The 23,536-nt window shown below is 43.0% G+C and overlaps 1 protein-coding gene across 1 annotated transcript in view; it reads right to left on the reverse strand.

Annotated features, from left to right (window-relative positions):
* LOC124772825 (cytochrome P450 9e2-like) overlaps positions 1–14,761 on the reverse strand; it is a 51,716-nt gene extending 36,955 nt beyond the window's left edge. Inside the window, exon 1 of the mRNA XM_047249353.1 lies at positions 14,709–14,761. The gene's annotated coding sequence lies outside the window, so the exon portion shown is untranslated. The remainder of the gene's footprint in view (positions 1–14,708) is intronic.
* Between the last annotated feature and the right edge of the window lie 8,775 nt (positions 14,762–23,536).

The raw sequence follows: 23,536 nt of genomic DNA on the forward strand, positions 1-23,536 counted from the left end.
TGAGAGAAAACTGTAGGCAAAGAAGTGGCTTATACAAAGAGAGAATCTCGACCCACACTCTGTTACTTAAGGAGCTAGGAGCCGCTGACTTTCGTGATTATCTAATAGTGGATGGAACATGCTTTTCAGAGCTGCTGAACATCATCAAATCCCTTTCTTAATGAAAAAAATAGAGTCAAATAGAAAGGATGTAAACTGCACGGAAAGGCTGTTCCCTACATTAGGTTTCTAGCCACTAGCACAAGTTACGAGAACCTCAAATTCTGTCCGCAGCTCGTGGTCGTGCGGTAGCGTTCTCGCTTTCCGCGCCCGGGTTCCCGGGTTCGATTCCCGGCGGAGTCAGGGATTTTCTCTGCCTCGTGATGACTGGGTGTTGTGTGATGTCCTTAGGTTAGCTACGTTTAAGTATTTCAAAGTTCTGGGGCACTGATGACCATAGATGTTAAGTCCCATAGTGCTCAGAGCCATTTAAACCTCAAATTCTATCTAAAATGATTTATGAAACCTGCTACTTCATTTATAGTTGCCTGAGGAAGTACGTTGTGGTAACGGAAAATAAATAAAAGACATTGATGTAAACTTTATTAATTTATTTATTTTTGTAGCATAACAGGTGTTCCCTTTGAGTTTAAGAAACTCATTTGAAACCGGAAAAAGAAAGACTACCAATGGTGTTGATGGAAATCGTCTGATAAATACAGCAGACACAGAAGATGTGAAGAATTTAGCAGGTGATAAGAACTCTAAAAAGCGTCCTACGCTGTTTACTTCATAGCAGAAGGCTTGGATATAGGCTTTCAACACTTCTAACAATCAATAAACGTCCATCGACTGTCTGTACTTGGGATTTTAGATTTTATTTCAGATACATCTCCATTTCTAGATTTAATTTCCGATAAGTATCGGAAATAAAATCTAAAAATCGAATTACAGTAGGTCGACGGACTTTTATTCGTAAAACATATGCTTTTTACTCTCTCTGTGTTCTGCATGAAACCTTTATGCACCTGTCAAAAACTGAAGAAAATGCTTTATTCCTTGCATCCCTGTTGTTACGCTCCTCGCGCGACATGTCCTCCAGACATCTACAGCCATTTGTTCGGAAACTCAGTCATTAGAGGTTCGGTCGCCTGACACTGTCACGTTCATATCAATACTTAATCTCGCTCTCAGAGCCGGAAGACGAACGTTTGTCAGGTGGTTGGAACGCACTGTTTGTTGGATGAAGTGCTCGTGAAGGTCGGGTGAAGTGGTGGGGCATTGGCTTTCGGATAGTCGTACCCAGCTGACCTTCCGAGAAGAAATGTTGGTCTGTTGGCCAAACTGGCCACATACGTCCATTTTGTCGGACGGTCGGTCGGTCGGTTGTTGTGTGCATAGGGCGCTTTAATTGCACGCATTCTTATTGCCCCAGCAGCCACATTGTAAAACACTATTTACACAACACAGTAATTACTCTGTAAGAAAACCAATAACATTTCACGACTGGACTTGTGATGCAACATCTAATTTTGTTATGTATCTTTGTTCTACAACTGGACCTGATGCACATTAAATTGACTATTTGAATTCTCATATCATTGTCCATGAGGCATCAAGGGATCACTAGATTAGTATTGGAGGGCAGCGTAAAAATCGTAGAGGGAGACCAAGAGATGAATACCCTAAGCAGATTCAGGAAGATGTAGGTTGCAGTAGGTACTGGGAGATGAAGAAGCTTGCACAGGATAGAGTAGCATGGAGAGCTGCATCAAACCAGTCTCTGGACTGAAGACCACAACAACAACAATATCATTGTTCAAAATCGCATTGCTGTTTCTTTGGTAGTGTTCTTGCCTCTGTGGTTTGATACTAGGCAAGCACATATTTCCATTTGTGAAAAACCCCAGCAAAATCTTCCATTATACATGGGCCCATAAGTTAATAGTCGTCTACAGGAAGTTGGAAGTTTGTGGTAAGGTGTTATGGGACCAAACTGCTGTGGTCATCAGTCCCAAAGCTTACGCACTACTTAATCTTTCGCTGAGGACGACACACACACACACACACCCGTGCCCGAGGGAGGACTCGAACCTCCCACGGGGGCAGCCGCGCCGTCAGCAGGAAGCTGCTGCAATATGCCGCGCAGCTACTGTATTAGCAACAGCCTTTTTAACATCAGCGTTTCTACTTTATATAGTATAGCCACAGGATCATTACACTTCCTCGAAATTGTTGCCTGTGCTTCCTTGCCGATTTTTTCTAAATTCTCTCTTGCTGTCACAATATCACTAGTGTGTAAGTGAAATGATAGTTTCACCTTGATGGCGTCTCGCAGAGGTGAACTTGGTGATATTACCGCAAAGACAATCAAATGGTTCAAATGGCTCTGAGCACTATGAGACTTAACATCTGATGTCATCAGTCCCCTAGAGTTAGAACTACTTAAACCTAACTAACCTAAGGACATCACACACATCCATGCCCGAGGCAGGATTCGAGCCTGCGACCGTAACAGCAGCTCGGTGACCAATATCTTAGGGTGCTTGTTCACTACTGTCAGTGTTCCTCCATAACAGCCATAAGGTACTTGGAGGACATCCTGAAACCAGTGGTTCTGCCAATCATGCTCGCCCACGCCCAGGTCCTATTTTAACAGGACAAAGCTCGTCCCCATCTCCTGAGCTTGCCCTGCAGCTGTGGATACTCCACCATGGCCAGCCGCATCACCGGATCTCTCCCCAATCGAGAATGTGTGGGCTGCCATGCAGAGTGTCATCAGAACTAGACCTCCACCCACCAGTCTGAGGCAGCTCTTCACTCTGGAATGGGACAGAGTATCACAGGATTACATCCAACACCTGTATAGCTCCATGCTGTGACGTGTGCACGCAAGTATTCACAACTGAGCGGATCAGCGCCATACTAACACGCACGTTTTGTGATCATGTAGCGCAATGGCATGGTGATACTTCACAGTAATGATCAGAATCCCCCTTGTCCTTCTGCGTGCAGCTCTTTTTATGACGAGTGCACATTTTAACGATGTATGACTAGACGAAGATTTTGATAATAGCCCAGAGATGTGTGTCAGCCCAGTTATGACCTGTAGTTTCCCTTTTTATTTTTATTTCTAATCCTTTCGATCAGACACTTCATGGCTGCTTTACATTTGTATTTTAACTACGTTACACCTGCCATGAATTTCAGGCTCAACTACAATGGCTTCACAGGCAAAACTGCACATAGTAGAGATTCAAAATAAAAGGAAATTTTAATCGAACAGTTTATGGCCAGTGCATCGTATTGTTATATTCTTGTTGGGTCTGCAGCTGGATTGTGTTGGATATATAGGCAAACGCGATGGCATTTGTATGGTACAGAAGACGCTGACTAGGTTATTCACAACCACTCATATTTGCTTGATACACGTTATACTGGCAACGTTATCTTGCCATCGCACTTTCGACTTACCTTTCCCACAGCAAACCATTCTTAATTGCATTGAGTACCTTCTTGTAATAGCTAAATATTTTTTCCAAATTTTGTTCCATCCGTAAGGAAAGGTACGTAACAAACGCCAAAATCTGAGAGAAAACTGTAGGCAAAGAAGTGGCTTATACAAAGAGAGAATCTCGACCCACACTCTGTTACTTAAGGAGCTAGGAGCCGCTGACTTTCGTGATTATCTAATAGTGGATGGAACATGCTTTTCAGAGCTGCTGAACATCATCAAATCCCTTTCTTAATGAAAAAAATAGAGTCAAATAGAAAGGATGTAAACTGCACGGAAAGGCTGTTCCCTACATTAGGTTTCTAGCCACTAGCACAAGTTACGAGAACCTCAAATTCTGTCCGCAGCTCGTGGTCGTGCGGTAGCGTTCTCGCTTTCCGCGCCCGGGTTCCCGGGTTCGATTCCCGGCGGAGTCAGGGATTTTCTCTGCCTCGTGATGACTGGGTGTTGTGTGATGTCCTTAGGTTAGCTACGTTTAAGTATTTCAAAGTTCTGGGGCACTGATGACCATAGATGTTAAGTCCCATAGTGCTCAGAGCCATTTAAACCTCAAATTCTATCTAAAATGATTTATGAAACCTGCTACTTCATTTATAGTTGCCTGAGGAAGTACGTTGTGGTAACGGAAAATAAATAAAAGACATTGATGTAAACTTTATTAATTTATTTATTTTTGTAGCATAACAGGTGTTCCCTTTGAGTTTAAGAAACTCATTTGAAACCGGAAAAAGAAAGACTACCAATGGTGTTGATGGAAATCGTCTGATAAATACAGCAGACACAGAAGATGTGAAGAATTTAGCAGGTGATAAGAACTCTAAAAAGCGTCCTACGCTGTTTACTTCATAGCAGAAGGCTTGGATATAGGCTTTCAACACTTCTAACAATCAATAAACGTCCATCGACTGTCTGTACTTGGGATTTTAGATTTTATTTCAGATACATCTCCATTTCTAGATTTAATTTCCGATAAGTATCGGAAATAAAATCTAAAAATCGAATTACAGTAGGTCGACGGACTTTTATTCGTAAAACATATGCTTTTTACTCTCTCTGTGTTCTGCATGAAACCTTTATGCACCTGTCAAAAACTGAAGAAAATGCTTTATTCCTTGCATCCCTGTTGTTACGCTCCTCGCGCGACATGTCCTCCAGACATCTACAGCCATTTGTTCGGAAACTCAGTCATTAGAGGTTCGGTCGCCTGACACTGTCACGTTCATATCAATACTTAATCTCGCTCTCAGAGCCGGAAGACGAACGTTTGTCAGGTGGTTGGAACGCACTGTTTGTTGGATGAAGTGCTCGTGAAGGTCGGGTGAAGTGGTGGGGCATTGGCTTTCGGATAGTCGTACCCAGCTGACCTTCCGAGAAGAAATGTTGGTCTGTTGGCCAAACTGGCCACATACGTCCATTTTGTCGGACGGTCGGTCGGTCGGTTGTTGTGTGCATAGGGCGCTTTAATTGCACGCATTCTTATTGCCCCAGCAGCCACATTGTAAAACACTATTTACACAACACAGTAATTACTCTGTAAGAAAACCAATAACATTTCACGACTGGACTTGTGATGCAACATCTAATTTTGTTATGTATCTTTGTTCTACAACTGGACCTGATGCACATTAAATTGACTATTTGAATTCTCATATCATTGTCCATGAGGCATCAAGGGATCACTAGATTAGTATTGGAGGGCAGCGTAAAAATCGTAGAGGGAGACCAAGAGATGAATACCCTAAGCAGATTCAGGAAGATGTAGGTTGCAGTAGGTACTGGGAGATGAAGAAGCTTGCACAGGATAGAGTAGCATGGAGAGCTGCATCAAACCAGTCTCTGGACTGAAGACCACAACAACAACAATATCATTGTTCAAAATCGCATTGCTGTTTCTTTGGTAGTGTTCTTGCCTCTGTGGTTTGATACTAGGCAAGCACATATTTCCATTTGTGAAAAACCCCAGCAAAATCTTCCATTATACATGGGCCCATAAGTTAATAGTCGTCTACAGGAAGTTGGAAGTTTGTGGTAAGGTGTTATGGGACCAAACTGCTGTGGTCATCAGTCCCAAAGCTTACGCACTACTTAATCTTTCGCTGAGGACGACACACACACACACACACACCCGTGCCCGAGGGAGGACTCGAACCTCCCACGGGGGCAGCCGCGCCGTCAGCAGGAAGCTGCTGCAATATGCCGCGCAGCTACTGTATTAGCAACAGCCTTTTTAACATCAGCGTTTCTACTTTATATAGTATAGCCACAGGATCATTACACTTCCTCGAAATTGTTGCCTGTGCTTCCTTGCCGATTTTTTCTAAATTCTCTCTTGCTGTCACAATATCACTAGTGTGTAAGTGAAATGATAGTTTCACCTTGATGGCGTCTCGCAGAGGTGAACTTGGTGATATTACCGCAAAGACAATCAAATGGTTCAAATGGCTCTGAGCACTATGAGACTTAACATCTGATGTCATCAGTCCCCTAGAGTTAGAACTACTTAAACCTAACTAACCTAAGGACATCACACACATCCATGCCCGAGGCAGGATTCGAGCCTGCGACCGTAACAGCAGCTCGGTTCCGGACTGAAGCGCCTAGAACCGCTGGGCCACAGCGGCCGGCTGGGAAGTTGCACAAGCATCGAACACCCAAGAGAGGATATAGGTGCAACACGTAGCCGGCACACAGACAACCGTTAAATGTCCTACACATTTCCTTGTTTAACATCAGAGACCAACTGTTCACAACTGTTGTGAGCACAGCATGCACCATCAGGCAGCACCACAGGCGTCGACGCGTCGCCTACGCACTCCAGAAACGGTGTGCAGTCCACCAACTGCCGCACCAAGAAGTCGCCGCGCTGGCGCCTCCAGAGCAGTGACTCGCGCCAGCGCCACAGCAGAGCGGGCAGTTCCAAGTCAGCTCGCCTACCGGGGAGACCGCCCTCTGCTGTGCAGTTCGCGCCGCATCGTCTAGCCTTCTAGCTGGTCCACACCACCCCGTCTTCAGTGAACGCACTAGTGGGACAAGAACTGTTTACCATCCAGCCTTAGTCTCTGCAATAGTAGCTGAACATACGATCTGCTGCCTGAGACGCTTTGTACAAAGTTGACTGTTCGTCAATAAATGTGTGTGTTCTTGTCACTTTCATTAACATTGTTTCAGTGTCTTCCTCGTTCTCCTCTCATAGTATTTCTCTTTTCTTTCTTATTTACTTACTTTTTATTTGAGTCATCAGTCTCCTCACTGGTTTGATGTGGCCAGCCACGAATTCCTCTCCTGTGCCAATCTCTTCATCTCAGAGTAGCACTTGCAACCTACGTCCTAAATAATCTGCTGGATGTATTCCAATCTCTGTCTTCCTCGACATTTCTTGCCGTAATAGCTTCCTCTAGAAACATAGAAGTCATTCTCTGATGTCTTCTTAACAGATGTCCAATCACCCTGTCCCTTCTCCTTCTCAGTGTTTTCCACATATTCGTTTTCTCTCCGATTCTCTGCAGAACCTCCTCATTCCTTACCTTATCAGTCTACCTAATTTTCAAAATTCGTCCGTAGTACCACATCCCAAATTCTTCCATTCTCTTCTGTTCCGGTTTTCCTACGGTCCATGTTTCACTACCATACAATGCTGTGATCCGAACGTATATTCTCAGAAATTTCTTCCTCAAAGTAAAGCCAATGTTTGATATTGGTAGACTTCTCTTGGAAAAGGATGCCGTTTTTGCCAGTGCTAATCTACTTTTGATGTCCTCCTTGCCCCATTCGTCATAGGTTATTTTGCTGCCTAGGTAGCAGAATTCCTTAACTACCTCTACTTCGTGACCATCGATCCAAATGTTAATTTTCTCGTTGTTCTCGTTTCCGCAACTCCTCATTACTTTCGTCTTTCTTCGATATAGTCTCATTCCACATTCTGTACTCATTAGACTGTTCATTCCATTCAGCATACCGTGTAATTCTTCTTCACTTTCACTCAGGATAAAAATGTCATCAGCGAATCGTATAATTGATATCTTTTCATCTTGAATTTTAATTCCACTCCTTCACCTTTCTTTTATTTCCGTCATTGCTTCTGGGATGTACAGATTTAACTGTAGGGGCGAAAGACTACAGTCCTGTCTTACACCCTTTTTAATCTGAGCACTTCGTTCTTGGTCGTCCACTCTTATTATTCCCTCTTGTCTCTTGTACAAGTTGCATATTACCAGTCTCCCCTATATGCCGACCGGGGTTGCTCAGCGGTTCTAGGCGCTACAGTCTGGAACCGTGCGACCGCTACGGTCGCAGGTTCGAATCCTGCCTTGAGCATGGGTGTGTGTGATGTCCTTAGGTCCGTTAGGTTCAAGTAGTTCTAAGTTCTAGGGGACTCATGACCTGAGGGGTTAAGTCCCGTAGTGCTCAGAGCCATTTGATCCATTTTCTCCCTATAGCTTACCCCTATTTTTCTCAGAATTTCGAACGTCTAGCACCATCTTACAATGTCGAACGCTTTTTCCAGGTCGACATATCCTGTGAATAAGTCTTGATTTTTCTGCAGTCTTACTTCCATTATGAAGCGCAATGTCAGAATTGCGTCTCTGGTGCCTTTACGTTTCCTAAACCCAAACTGATTGTCATCTAACATCTCCTCGATTTTCTTCTCCATTCTTCTGGATATCATTTTTGTCAAGAATTCGGATGCTTGAGCTGTTAAGCTGATTGTGGAATAATTCTCTCACTTGTCAACTCTTGCAGTCTTGGGAGTTGTGTGGATGATATTCCTCCGAAAATCAGATGTTACGTGGCCAGACTCATACATTCTACACACCAACTTGAGTAGTCGCTTTGTTGACACTTCTCCCAATCATTTTAGAAATTTTGATGTAATGTTGTCTATCCCTCCTGCCTTTTTGATTTTAAGACCTCCAAGGCTCTCTTAAATCCTGATTCTACTTCTAGACCCTCCATCTTTCCTAGTTTCTTGTTTCGTCTTCTGTCACATCAGACAAATCTTGCCCCTGACAGAGGCCTTCAATGTACTCATTCCACCTATCCGCTCTCTGCACCGCAGTTGGTTGTGGAATACCCCGTTACACACTTAATGCTACCGCCCTTGCTTTTAATTTCACCGAAGGTTATTTTGACTTTCGCATGCTGAGTCAGTCCTTCCGAAAGTCATTTCTTTTTCGATTTTTTTCACATTTTTCGTGCAGCCACTTCGTCTTAGCTTCCCTGCACATCCTATTTTTCTCATGCCACACATACTTGTATTTTTGTTCTTGAATTTGCCTGAACATTGCTGTAAGTCCTCTGTGGTTGCCCTTTTTAGAGATATCCATTCCTCTTCAACTGTACAGCCTACTGAGCTATTCGTTATTGCTGTATCTATAGCCTTAGAGGACTTCAAGGGTATCTCGTCATTCTTTACTACTTCCGTATCCCACTTCTGTGCATATTGATTCTTCCCTACCAATCTCTTAAATATTCTGCTAACAGTCATTGGATCTCGACCAACGCGAGCAGCAATGTCGCGATACGATAAACCGCAATCGCGATAGGCTACAATCCGACCTTTACCAAAGTCGGAAACGTGATGGTACTCATTTCTCCTCCTTACACGAGGCATCACAACATCGTTTCACCAGGCAACGCCGGTCAACTGCTGTTTGTGTATGAGAAATCGTTTGGAAACTTTCCTCATACTAGTACTTTGTAGGTATCGCCACCGGTGCCAACCTTGTGTGAATGCTCTGAAAAGCTAATCATTTGCATACCGCAGCATCTTTTTCCTGTCGGTTAAATTTCGCGTCTGTAGCACTTCATCTTCATGGTGTGGCAATTTTAATGGCCAGTAGTGTAGATTGAGCCTTTACATTTCCCTTTTTAGATTTTCTAGCTTCCCTACCACATTCATGTTTCTGACATTTGACACCTTGACTCGTAGAACTTTATCCTTTCGTTGGTTATTCCATCATTTCACATGGTCACCTGCCCCTATGCAGTCCCATCCCGAAGATCCGAATGTTCCGGAATCTTTTGCCAGTGGAGAGATCATCATGACAATTACAGGTCACATGCCTTTAGTTACACGTTATGTGTCATTAATGCAGCGATTTCGATGGACTTCTGCATCCTCATGCCTTTGATCTTGCCGATTCTTCCGCCTGTACGGCGGTTTGCCACTCCAAGTACGAGAGGGTGCCCTGAGCCTCTGTCCGCTCCTGCGCCCTCAGCGCACCATAAATAGTTGAGGGTGGCGACGAGTAAACTCTCCTCTTGTGGTGGTGTTCGAAATACAGTACAACAGTCGGGGACGAGGGTGGGCCAGGATCTGCGCAAATTGCAGGATTAATTTTGTTTTGCCTACCCACCCATCCTTGTTACTTGCTATTTACTTCTTGTTACTTATTTTTATGTGTCTAGTACAGTATTGTGTGGACTTTTGACTAATGACAAATACTATTACTGATACGAGTGTGTTATTTTGTGAGCAGCGTCTATTCCAAATTCCTTACAGGCGTGGCTTTTGCTTCACAAGGTGGTTCGCCAGCCCCTGTTATTCAGTGAAAGAGAGAGGAAATCCAGTAGCCGCTGCAAGCCGCGACGACAGTAACAGGCAGAAGTGATACTTCTGTCTTAGACGTGGAACGTAGTTGGGACAAGGTGTTTGTTACTTTGCTAGTAGCTAAGAGAGATGTCAAATTGCAGCTGGACATTGGTACTTCAGTTACACTTGTGGATAACATTACTTATGAACGGTTAGGTTCACCACTGCTATGTCGAGCTAAGCATGTGTTGTCAATTTGTACTGGACAGGAAATTCCAGTTTTAGGAACTTCCAGTATGCCAGCTACCTTTCAAGGTGTAACGAAGAGATTTGCATTCACAGTGATTTCTGCGAAATCTTAGCAGAATATTTCTGGCTTAGATTCTTTAGACATTCTTGGATTGACAATCCACAAGACAATGTTTGCAAATTTCAGCAGATGTGCCTCTAGACAATCTTCGAGCTCTGTGAGACAAATTTAGTGGACTTTGTAGTGACGGTCTCGATTGTGCGAATAATTTTAGCTCACGTGTTACTCCAACACAACGCACAACCGAAGTTTTGTCGTGCTAGGCAAGTGCCCATCGCCATAGGCAACAGCTCGCTGAACATTTACGGCATTGGCAAGCTGGTGAGGTCACCAAGCATTTGCCTGAGCGTTGAAAGTCTTTTTTGGTCGCTACCGGATCCTAGAATCAACTCGATTCGATATTTCGGCGATCCAACTGGTCGCCATCTTCAGGAGAATGCTGCTTCTGTTGAGAACTCAGAGCTCAGCCGGACTCATCAGCAGGAGCAGGATTCTCCTGAACATGGCGACCAGTTGGATAGCCGAAATATCGAATTGAGTTGATTCTAGGATCCGGTAGCAAACCCGAAGAGACTTTCAAGACTTATTACGCCGGGAAAGCTTACGAAGTCACATTTGCCTGAGCGATTTAGGAAAATCACGGGAAACCTAAATCAGAATGGCCAGACGCGGGTTTGAACAGTCATCCTCCAGAGTGCGAGTCCAGTGTGCTAACCACTGGGCCACCTCGCTCGGTATATTCATAACGAATCCTACTCCAGTTATATCATTTTCTGCTGTTGTAGATAATACCCTATATTCGTCTGACCAGAAATCATTCTCATCTTTCCATTCACTGCTTTCCACTATATGTAGATCCTACCTTTGCATTTCCCTTTTTAGTTTTTCTAGCTTCCTTAGCACCTTCAAACTTCTGGAATACCACGATACGATTCTTTGTACATTACTCTTTCGTTGGAGGGGAAGGAGCGGGGGCGGGGGAAGTAAATCTTATGCCACTGGGGTGACCATCATTACAGGCCACATGTCGTGTGGATACACCGTAAGCGCCTTTCATTCTGTAGTTCCCATTACCTTCTGCATCCTCATGCTGTTTGATCATTGCTGATTCTTCTTTTAGGGGAGTTTACTGTCCCAAGGGGAAAAGGATCTGATCCGCTGCCCTTCTTTGAAATGACCTTTGCCAAAACGATGTTGACATCTTATTCCAGAAGTCTTCAGCCTCCAATGCTGATAACTTATATTCTAAAATTTAGCAGTGGCTGGGATCGAATCCGGGATCCCTGACGTTTTGATTACTAGTCACAGATGCCACGGTGTCCCAAATTATGTGACGGTAACATGAGTGTCGGTCAACAGATGGTAAGACCTCGAGGTCGACATCCTTGCAGGTAGTATGTAGGCTACAGTCCAAGGAGAGCAACAAACCACTTGACTGAAACAGTGGCGCTTTCGGACAGTGAAACTTCGTAATGTACTGAAAACGAAAATTTATGCACACAAAGCGCCAGGAAGAGCACCAAAGACAATTCAGGTTTGTTGTCAGTGCTTAATGACAAGTGAACCAAGATGTCAGAACACAACCTATGACAACATTTTTACTTCTTATGATTTGGAACAAACTGATAAAAAAACGAACTGACAAGCGATAACTTTATGGGTAAATAAATAAAAGGGGAGCTCATAGTTCTAAACCCCAAAGAAAAAAAAGAACTGAATTTTGGAGTAGGCTGGCGAAATCATCGATAAGGATCATAAAAAATACCATAAATTACCTTGGATTGCAAGAGTACTAAAGAGACTGTTGACACACTCGATCAGTTAAGAACTCACTTATAAACGTAAGACTGATCGATAGCCAATGTTTCTGCGCAGGATTCTTGACGTTTCTGCTAAGAAAATTGATGTCATTCATGCTGGGACGCAAATAAATTGACGTTTTATCGTCAGAAGAACTTGCCAGTTCGACCGCAAGGCGACATAATGTGCCAAGAATACTCCTTGAAAAGTCAGATGAAGAACTGATGATCGTCAAGAGCAGACAACGATCTCGAAATACCATTTTAGTGCCAAAGTTTGAAACTACAGAAAATAATACAAAATCTGTGAACTGTAAGCTCTGCCGATGAAACAATGGGAGAAACGTAACTTGCGTGCAACGGGCCACAGAGCTATTTAGCTACCCACGTCACTTACTGGTTCCAAAATAGTAAGTAAGGACTAGGAATGCTGTTTCCATTTTTGTATATCTTACAGTTAAATGTGTTTAGTAGTATCTTCTTTTATTTGCAAGTATTAGTTACATAATACTATCATAAAAATATTATTATTTTAAAAGGCGTACTCAGCTGTACATAGAGATTGCTAAACCTTCCAATTTTCCAGTAACTGAATGTAACGAATTTATTTTCCATTTAGTGTCGAATTTAAACCGACAGGATAATGTTGGTCCCACGAAATAACGTCGAGAACAGCATACACAGGTGGACAGAAGTATTCTGACACAGGTCACATGGGTATCTCACGGTCAATTGTGACTGATGCAACACGGAATGTGTATTTGCGTATGTGCCATAATGCAGGGAATATTTCGAAAGACGTCGACAATGCGAATGTCACAGTACCCTCTACCTGGAACGATTTGTTCTGTGTTACCATCACAGGCGTGTGTTTCACTCGGGACAAAAGTAATCAGACACCGCCCCGCTTGACAAAGTAGCCGTAGTCTGAAGGCACAACTCGGTGGCAGCGAGCAGTCAGTGTGCGCAAGGAAGCTGTCTCGTACTGCAGCAAAGCACAGGCCTCGCCAGGAAAGACCAACGTAGCGCCACGCCCCGTACAGGTAGGGAAACGAAGGTGGGAGAGCGAAGGCTCATTGTGCGGATGAATAGTGAGGGAAAATAATATGCAGAAGTAGGCAAGGTCGTCAAGCGAAGCCGAAAAACTATATTTAATACTGTCCAGACATGGAAAGAAGAAAACACTCTCGTCAATCGCCCACGGTAGGTGCGTCCTTAGAAACTCACGAACAGAGACAATAGGAAGATATTCCGAATGCTGAAAAACGACCTGCGGACAACGGTCCCTGCTATATGTACAGAACTGGCGGAACTCGTTGGTACCGAAGTTAGTGGCAGAACAGTGCGCAGATGGCTGGACGGTGCTGGGTACAATGCAGAGTGCCAAGGCGCAAAACGTTCGTCAGTAAGTGTGACGCAAAAAGCGGAGGGTTTTTGCAGAAGAATAATTTGCAGGCACGGATGTGACCTTCTGGGACAAGATTTTGTGGAGTGATGAATACAAATTTACTTTGAGGCACCTGGATGGCCGCAGTTTAGTGTGTCGTCAAGCCACTTAGAGCGAGAGCCCAAAAACATGCAAGCAACCATCAAACATGGAGGCGGCAGTGTGACGGTGTGGGGATGCATGTCTTCCAGACGTGTTGGCGAGCTTGTATTTATTGAAGGCACCGTGGACAAATTTGTCTATCTCGATATACTCAAACAAAATTTGACGAAAAGTGCTGCGAAGTTGGCTCTTGGAGGTGAGTTTTATTTCCAACAAGACAATGATCCTAAGCATACGGCAGAAACTGTCAAACAGTGGGCACCGTACAACATGCGTCATCGCCTCATTACCCACCGCAGTGTCCGGACCTCAATCCCATCGAAAACATCTGGAATGAGCTGAAAACGAGACTAGACAAAGGACATGTGAGGAGTTTGACACGTTTGCGTGCATTGATAGAAGAAGAATGGGTGAATATCGGTTCGGATACAACGAAAAAGGTTGTTTACTCCATGCCATAAAGATTAAGGGCTGTAATACAGAGAGAGGGATGCATTACCAAATACTGACTGCTGAGTGTCTGAATATATTTTCGATTATCTCTTTTTTTTACACAAAAGATGTTTTGTTACTTTTTGTCCTGCATATGTTCAGACTGAAATATGTATTACACATTTGTAAAGAATAAAATATATATTTTGAGTTAAAAACACATTTAAGGTTTACCTCTCTGATTACTCCCAGTGTCTGAATACTTTTGTCCGCCTCTGTACATCGTTGCACAGCAAAAGCTTTAGGTTTTTCTTTGTAAACATGTCTTACGGGAAAACATTCTGCGTGACAAATGTTTCAAAATGGACCCCAATGGCTGACAGACGTTCAGCTAGCAACTGTCAAACTTCACAGTGCATTTTTCAAATTATCGAGATTCCACTTATTTGACATATTTGTAAGACCATGTTTCTTAAATCTGAGAGTGTTCCGAAGCAATGGTTCACTGTACAGCCAGCGGCAAGCAGTTCCACAGTAGTGCTTTACACAAAGAGCGGCGTCTGAACACCTGTTACTGGCGATACATCACTGACCTTTGCGGCGGTAACCTGGGAGTGATGCAGCGGTGGCCAGCGCCTCTGGCGGACTCGTGCTGATAAACCGAGAGCCACGCCGCAGCCGGAGTCTTAGTGGGGAAGGTGGAGGGGAGGAGCGGACGTCACGCGACTGTCAGGTTCCCGCAAAAAAGGGCACCGTAACACCTGCCTGCGTCACGCCAGATCCGACAGACGTCGTATCTTATTCGATCGTTATCTCGTGGCTCCCTCCCGATATTTTAAACGCGGCGGTGACTTTCCAGTGATTCCTTTCCACTGTCCGCTTCCGCATCAGAGCGGTGATTACCCTTCATAACATATGAGAGACAAAGGGGGGGGGGGGGCGCCAAGGGGCGCACGCATTGTTATCCCTGAAACTACTCGTTACTTTTCCTTTTATGGTGGCTGGAACGTGGTGCATTTAGGAGCTACTTAAAGAAGTAGTGGTTCCGGTTTGAAAAGATGGTTTTAACAGGCTCAATGCATTTGCCATCTATTATCTAACGACACCGTAACGTGCTATGAAGTTTATATCAGTTTACGCTTACCGGTCACCTGATCCCAGTTTTGTTTTTTCAGTCATTATCAGTAGTCCAAAACATGAATAAAACAATGTCAAAAACGACACAGCCAATAAATAAATATTATACAATATGAGTGTTGACTAAAACAAACTTCATAGTGACAGCTGAAGGACATGAACAAACGATTAGCTGTAGTTGACATCTCATGGCGCTCTGGACAGTTGTCACTTTTACTGTTTGTACCATGCAGTTTACTTACCTGTATCAATACAAAAAACAACGCAATGGATGTTACCCTATCTGTATAATCATCTCCACCTCAAGTAAATACTCTTGTCTGTTCCGTTCATATTTTCTCGTGTTTCTTCCTTCTTCCGTTTGCTACTCGACAGCTAGTTTGGGAAAAATATTCTCTTCTATCCGTTAAGCATGTGGACTATAAGGCCTTGTGGAGACCAATGGCTTAGATTCTCCTCATGCTGAGACACTCGTTTCACATTCGAATGGATCGGGCTTCAGATCCTTCTAAGCCGTCCGGATTTCTCTGAATCGATTAAAGCCCCTATCAGCACGTTGCCTTCGAAATTGGCACGGCTGATGTCCTCCCCTATCCATCTCCCACCCGAGTTTGCGCTCTGTCTCTTGCGAATTCGTCGTCAGTGGTACGTAATACTTTAACCGTCCCTATTGTCTTCCTCATATAGTGTTATATTTGGTGTCTGTTAATTTCTTTGTGTTTAGTGTACTGTATAACGAAAGGGTCACCTTCATCTCGAAAACAGCCTCGAATGTGGTTTCTCCAAATGGGCGTTATCAAAAGATCTGTGACTAATACCCAAGTTTGTACGCTTGACGTTTGACTGGTTTAACGTCGTCTATCAAACATCAGAATAGACAATGCTTTTTGTGGTCGGCTCCCTCAATCGTTGCCATAAAGTCAATCCAACGTAAAATCTTTAATATCTATTAGGCTTATGTTGAACTGCCACCTAATTAGTTGAAACTGCCAGTGGTTTTCCGATATTTTCACCATCTGATGGTGGGATCTCAGCGTCCATAAAACGACTGTGAAGATCAAAGAACATTAGACATGGTCGGCCTTACGGAAGCATAACCGCAGGTCAGTGGGGGACTGAGACGAAGCCACTAAGCTGGATCTCAACTCTTGAACGGGGCTTCTTCAATCAACGCGTGAGCGCAACCCTATGGAAAAGTTGTTTATTACGTTGGGTGTTTTCTACCGACCCGGGACGGGAGCTGCTACATTCTCGTTTCTTTAGACGCCTTTTCCAGTTACAGTGAAGTTACTGCCTCTTTAACCTTTCCCTGTTTCTCTCAAAACTTCTATCGTTGGCCCTCCCAGAATATACTGATAATGCGCCGGCATCTTTATCCAAGGTCTTCAAGAAGTTCTACTTTGGAAACGCGGTAAAACATTTCTCGATGATTCTGTATTACCCCCGCCCTCATTTGCGCAGAGGATCAATCCTGACTTCAAATTCGTGTCGATAATAGGCCATGCACACATTCAGAACAAATGGAATACATCCATACCCTGCCTGAATCTAGCACTTTACTCGTTCCATCACGGAGCCATCAGGGCAACACCCACGTATTTGATTTTTAGCTACCGTCTAAGGTCTCCCTTGAGCAATTTGTAGTCCGTGAACGACCTTCTTGCTGACAAAACTACCTCTGATATTATCCAACAAAATGGGAGACGAACCCGGAGCAATATCATTTCGCACACAGGGGACACGTGCAGCTTTATAATAAGGGCCGGTGTGCATTTAAAGCAAATGTCGGTGACCAAGTCTACATTCGTAAGTCAAGCGTGAGAGGGTAGGGTGATGTTGCCACTTCGCTCAAGTTGTCGCCCTGTTTTGTGGGACCTTGCGAGGTGGCTAAGGTACTGAATCCAGTCAATCTCAGTCCGCAATCTCGTTGCAGGCGAGACATCGATGGTGCATTCCATCCAGACGAATAGCGTCTCTTAATTATACCTGTTTCCAGTCCCTCCCGCAAAGGGAGGGGGGAGCTCGAAGTAGGGGAGGACGACCTGTGCGAGCCCTTGTCGATCTTCTTTGTCGATGGGAGTTGTAATAGTTGCCAGTAGGACAAGCGGTGAGTCACAGGGGGTGTGCGGAGTGAGTGTGGTGGGCGGGCGTGCGAAGCGCCGGCCGGCAGTCGGGAAGGACGCCTCGGCCAGCCCCGGGAACTGAGGGGCGGTAACGAGGCGCAAGTGCAGCGAGGCGGGGGTCACTCGCTGTGGTGCGGCTGCAGGTGGTAGGTCGTGTAGTGAGTCGCCCGCGTGGGTACTGAGGTGTACCGTCTGGCGTGACTGGTGGAGTGCCTCGCGCTGCATTTCATGCACCCTGACGTCAGCTGTCTTTACCGGGAACGTGGATGTGTTAATTCACCTGCCTATTGTCGTTAGTACCTGTCACTCGTGAGCCATTTCGATGTTTGTATAATGCGGTGCTGTACTTTGCATCTGCCTGCTGATGTGGGACTCAAGATTATATTCAGGGCAAAACCTTACGTGTTTGGTATTCAATAATTATTGTTTCTGTTCAGTTTTCGTGATGCGTGATAGGAATAAGTAAATATGCTACCGTCTTCTATTGGGTGAGCAAAGAGCTTTCGACTTGATAACTGTAGTCTTCTTATATTGTGCAAATCGATTATAACTCTTTGTTGATTACAAAGATTCTGTGTCTTTGTTGATTACAAAGGTTCTGTAACGCTCCTGTGCAGTCTGAGTCATGTTGTGGAGTCAACACTGAGTCTTGTGCTGGGGGTTAAACAACGGTCTCATTTAGGTAGTTTCATTTATAAATGGCAGTTGCCGCTCGAGGGCCGTCACATGACCGTTTTCTTTTAATAAACATAAATTTCACTGTGTAGTTGGCCGTATCCGTTCCGAACATTGTTTATAAAGAAAAAAATAACATGAAGCATCTATTTGCTCTGAAGTTAATGTTTTCAAATATTTCTAATACTATATATGAAGACAGTAGCTGGTCTCGAAAGAACAGGTACCATTGATGACCGTGCAGATTCTCTAGAATAAATGATAATTAACTGAAACCATCACCTGCCGACATGTGTTGTTGATATCCCTCGTTGGGGAGAGCTGAAAATGTGTGCCCAGACCGGGACTCGAACCCGAGATCTCCTGCTTACATGGCAGACACTATATCCATCTGAGCCACCGAGGACACAGATGAATAGTGCGACTGCAGGGACATTACGTATGTAGATATTGGACGGTTGGGAATGTGGGTCTCACGGGAAGAGTGCAAGGGATACGTCCCTGCGCTACTCATCTGTGTCCTCGGTGGCTGAGATGGACAGATCGTCTGCCATGTAACATTTTCAGCTGTCTCCATCGAGGTATATCAACAACACCTGTCGGCAGCTGACGGTTTCAACTAATTATCATTCATTTGTAATAAATTATTGTGATTAGTGCTGTTGAAGCAGGAGGCCTTTTAGAAGCACATTGGAATCTTCTTAAAGGAACTGAATAGTGTAAGGTTTAAATATCTGGTGGCCATATAACTGCAGTATACAATTTTTTTAAAATATGTTCTTTATCTTCCTACTGTACCATCATTCAAGAAGATCAGGTGCTTAAACTGCGCTTAAAAAAGGAAAAGGGCAAACATTATCGGTATTCTGTTTGTGTGTGAAATGTAATCCTGAACTGTAGTCTGTTGTAGCGATCGGTTGTAACTGCCCTCCTGCCCTTCTTTCCGAGCCTGTACGGCCTGCTGCGTGATCCTGTTGCGGCGGCGGGGTACGCCGTCGTTCTTATCGCCGAAGGCGTCTGCATAACGATATACGTACAAAAACTTTTCTAAATGGTAAACTCAAGATTTAAGAAATCGTGTTACCAACTGATTGAAAATTAATTATTCTTGGCGAAGACGGCTACCTATAATATTCTTGTCCAATAATTTTGTAAAGAGCTTAAGTAATTTTGCTATTAAACAATCGTAATTTAATTTCTTTTGTCGAAGGTAGATATCTATAGAGTCTTGCTCAGATTCTTTTGGTAAACGGTTTAAATCATGATTTAAGTAATTTCAAGTCACTTGTGTGTAAATTAATTCCTTTAAATAAATGTTTATTGAACTTCGTCTTCTAATTGTGAATGATGTTTGAAATGTAATTTAGGTTACTTGTTGTGTGGATGACCTTCCCATCCAAGAGCTGATTACGCTGACGCCAAGGTGGCATGTCAGATTTCAATGCCTCTCCATAGTTCACAGAGTAACCAGCTGAAAAATACTCCGTTCGGAGCATAAAAAAGGCGAATGTGTTTCGACAGAGAAGTGCAGAACCAACTCTCTCAATTCTCATTCCATCTTCCTCATAAAAACTTTTGGCATGCGAACATATTTGCGCTCTTTGAACATAAATCATTCTAAATCTTTTTATCCAGTCTCTCGTTGTAGTTAAGCCTTCATACTCAGCATCTACCTCTCACTGCCACTGTCTGTATTAGTCTTCGTCTTTTTCGCCCATAGATTTACAGTAAATGCCACTGCCACTGTCTCCTTTCTCACTTACATTGTCTCCTTTTATGTTTCTTTCCCACTTGCATTGTCTCCACCATACCTCAGCAGCTCAAAAATTCTGGAGTCCACCCTGTTTTTTCACCTTCGCCTACATGTTTAACATTTCAGTCCAAAATGCGCCCTCCCCTATGTATATGTGTTAAAGTTCGCGTCCAGACGCTCCAAGTCTATGTATGGTCTCCAATCATCTGTAGTTTTCATTTGCACCGTCTCCTCTATGTTTTGTTCCAGCTGCTTCTATCCCTCTCTTTCTCTTTTGCTGCCACTCTGGCTGCCACTCTTTCTCACTGACCATCAACATCTCCTCTCCCTTTGGTTCCACTGGTGTTGCCTTCATTCTCATTCTCAGTCGCTGCCACATTCTCTCTCCCACCATCACTGTCTCCTCTCTCTTTCTCTCCCACTGGCAATGACTCCCCTCTTTACCATCGTCATTGACTCTCTTCTACTTTCTTTCAGCACAAAAAAGCTCTAATATGTTTACATGATAAATATTTTGGTGAGGAAGGCGGAATAAAGATTTAGACAACTTGTTCTGCACTTTTCTGTTAGAGTCGTGCAAGGAGGAATCTATTCACCTTTTTTGTGCTCTCATAGGAAAAACTTTCTGCTGCTTCCCTTCTTTTACCTGCTACAGAGTGTGCTGCTTGTGTAAGACGAATTCTATAGCTCGCTAAAGTTCTGACAGTTCATTTACATACATCGACACATTTGTATGCGTAGGCACCTATAAACAGCAAACAAGGACATGTAATATAAGTTTAACGCAAAATTGTTTGCTTTATATTTTTTCTTGATCGTAGTTAAAGTCCAGATTATTATTTCTCTCTTAAAAGAGGGAAAATATTATTACACACATTTACTGAATTTGTAGACATTCGGGTTTTACACAGTTTTTTTTGCAGTTATTTTGTTATTTTCAAGCCTCTTGAGATCCTTTGTATCAGTCTTTAACATCATGCAGCGCGTCAGCAACCGTATACGTATAGAAAATAAATAATTTTTTTCAGCCTTCAGTTGCAAGGTAATTTTTTACTCGTTTACCTAGGTTTCAATTCCAGTAATGGAATCTTCTTCAGAACAAAAATTAAATTATTTTGAGAGCCAAACACTGGCCATGTCACAGATTAAAAATTAAAACAATAAAGACGCATAATCATTAGATTATGTCTGTCAAGATTAAAACCATTAAGGCGAACGTAGACGGAGCTACGCCGGCTGGCGTAAACGAGTAAAAAATTACCTTGCAACTGAAGGCTGAAAAAAAATTGTTTATTTTCTTTGTATCAGATTTTTGGCACTGCAGTACCACTTATGGGCATATTTGTATAGGAATGAAGTGCCCATTATATAGAGACCAATGTCATAAAGTTTTGTTGGTGACAAATAGGTGACTAAGAACGTAGTTTGATGACCTCAGAAACCTTGTAATGACACTAGAATCCTTGCCATGTGATCACAACGTTAGTTAAATTTAAATTTACGTCACAGACCAGATATTGAGTACATTTTTACACGCATAAGTACGGTAATATTGAACCTCTGGACCTCGGTAAAGGATGATGATATCGAAAAAATTTCAAAGTTTCCAGAGACAGTCATTTTAAAAATTTAGGATAAAAATTCCGACGATCTGCCCTGAAGAGAAATTATAGAAGTTCAAATGTTCAAATGTGCGTGAAATTTTATAGGACTTAACTGCTAAGGTCAACAGTCCCAAAGCTTACACACTACTGAACCTAAATTATCCTAAGGACAAATACACACACCCATGCCCGAGGGAGGACTCGAACCTCCGCCGGGACGAGCCGCACAGTCCATGACTGCAGCGCCTTTCGACCGCTCGGCTAGTCCCGCGCGGCAAATTATACAAGTGACCATCCCCACAGTTGGTACTTTTCTTACCCAAATATATCGGTTTCTTTATGTTTCCTCAAGAACGGCCCATGAACCAATAGTGCTGGTATAAACCGCTCACATCCTCCCTATAGCTCAGCTAATGCAGAAGAACCAACCGATTTCCTTTGTTTTCCTGGGCTGGAGGAAGTGTGTAATGCTTAAAGTTTGACCAGTACGATAGGATGGTTACAGCATGCCTGTTCCTCAGCTAAGTATGTAACACCGACAGTTTCCAGAGACCTTTATGTGTCTAAATCTCTATAGTGGTCCAGCCCAATCCCTGTACAGAGCAAGGGGGTAAAATAAATTTAAAACTGCTTCTCCGTTCGCAAGTTCGGCTTACTATGCAATTAAGATTTTGTTGGTGGTAGGAATGGCGCTGTGCCCTGCTCTATTAAAAGAACGAAGACCTTAATTAGCTTCAATATGCATTAAAAGTAATTTTCTGAAGACGTCTTTAACCAAAGATATTTGAGTCTCTGAGTGTCTACGCGAGCCTATCTCAGTATCTCTGGCACCTGAGTTTACGGTGCAGTTAGTGAATTTCCTCCACTATGAAAATGAGTAAACCGCTGAGTGCGTTCAATCAGTCAAAGTTTACGTAATCTTCATATTTTTGTACTGAAATTGTCTGATAATTATCCGATTTAGATTTACTTGTACAATGTGCAGTAAGTTTTCTCTGAGTCACACGCTCATGATTACAATGTCTGAGTGCCGTATTCCATTCCATCTGTCCTTTTATTTCCCTCTTTGAACAATAAAAACGGATGAATGTGTGTATGTACAGTTATGAATTATACGTACATAACTGCGGGAGTAGAGTAGTGTGTTAAGATGACAGTGTTACCAGCTTCAGTAGATACTTGGTTGGTACCAAAAACGTTTGTGTTTCAAAATTCTGTACATAGCTGCACGTTCAGAGACGATGAATAGTTACAATTGAAAGAAAATAGCCCTCGGTTACTATTTTTAATGAATTAACCGGGCCTCAGTACTTATGCGCTCTCCAACTTCCATGTACCTATTTTATTTATCTGACAAACCCTGTTCTTAGGGCTATGTTTTACTTGACTAATGAAACTAGGCAGATGTTTGTAAAAACGATAAGGACATATCGCTTCATATTAATGTAATACTGCCGTCTTCTGAAGAAGATAGATTTATATCTATTGAAACCTAGGTAAAGATTACTTTAGCCTTTGCAACTGGTCGGCTGCTCTTAATCTGATTGAATTAACCGGGTTTAAACACTGTTAAGAGTGTCTTCCTCAGAATTTAAATCAAAGAATTGTCTATAACATGGTCACAGAATTATGACTAGAAACGTATGATATAGAGTATAAGTACAGAATCATCGTGAAAGACTGGCAGTACTTATATGTCATTTATAAAATAATAAATATCCCTAAAGGGCATTAGTCTCAACGATATATAAGATAAAAATCTGTGATGGCGAGCCACTAAGGGCTGCTCCTTACTTACGCGGTTACAGGGTGCAAACGGACTGAAGGCGCCTGCGTTAAAAAATGCGGTCTGGTGAACATGGCACTGCAACGAGCGCGCCATCTAGTAGCAGTAGATACAATTAGGCTACTTCACATTGAAATATAGGCAGAAACGATTATAAATGATCAGTATTTAGTACATAATGGAAAGCTATGTTTGTTTGATAGTAGCATACAACATAAAATTTTGTCAACATCAAAGCTTATAACAGTAAGATGAAACATGAAAACATCATTATGAAAATGTAGATAGGATTGAATGACAACTTGTAGAAAGCAATATTGATGTGAAATACAGCCAAGAAACA

Source organism: Schistocerca piceifrons, chromosome 2 (genome assembly GCF_021461385.2).
Source record: "Schistocerca piceifrons isolate TAMUIC-IGC-003096 chromosome 2, iqSchPice1.1, whole genome shotgun sequence".
In the NCBI taxonomy this organism is placed as follows: Eukaryota; Metazoa; Arthropoda; class Insecta; order Orthoptera; family Acrididae; genus Schistocerca; species Schistocerca piceifrons.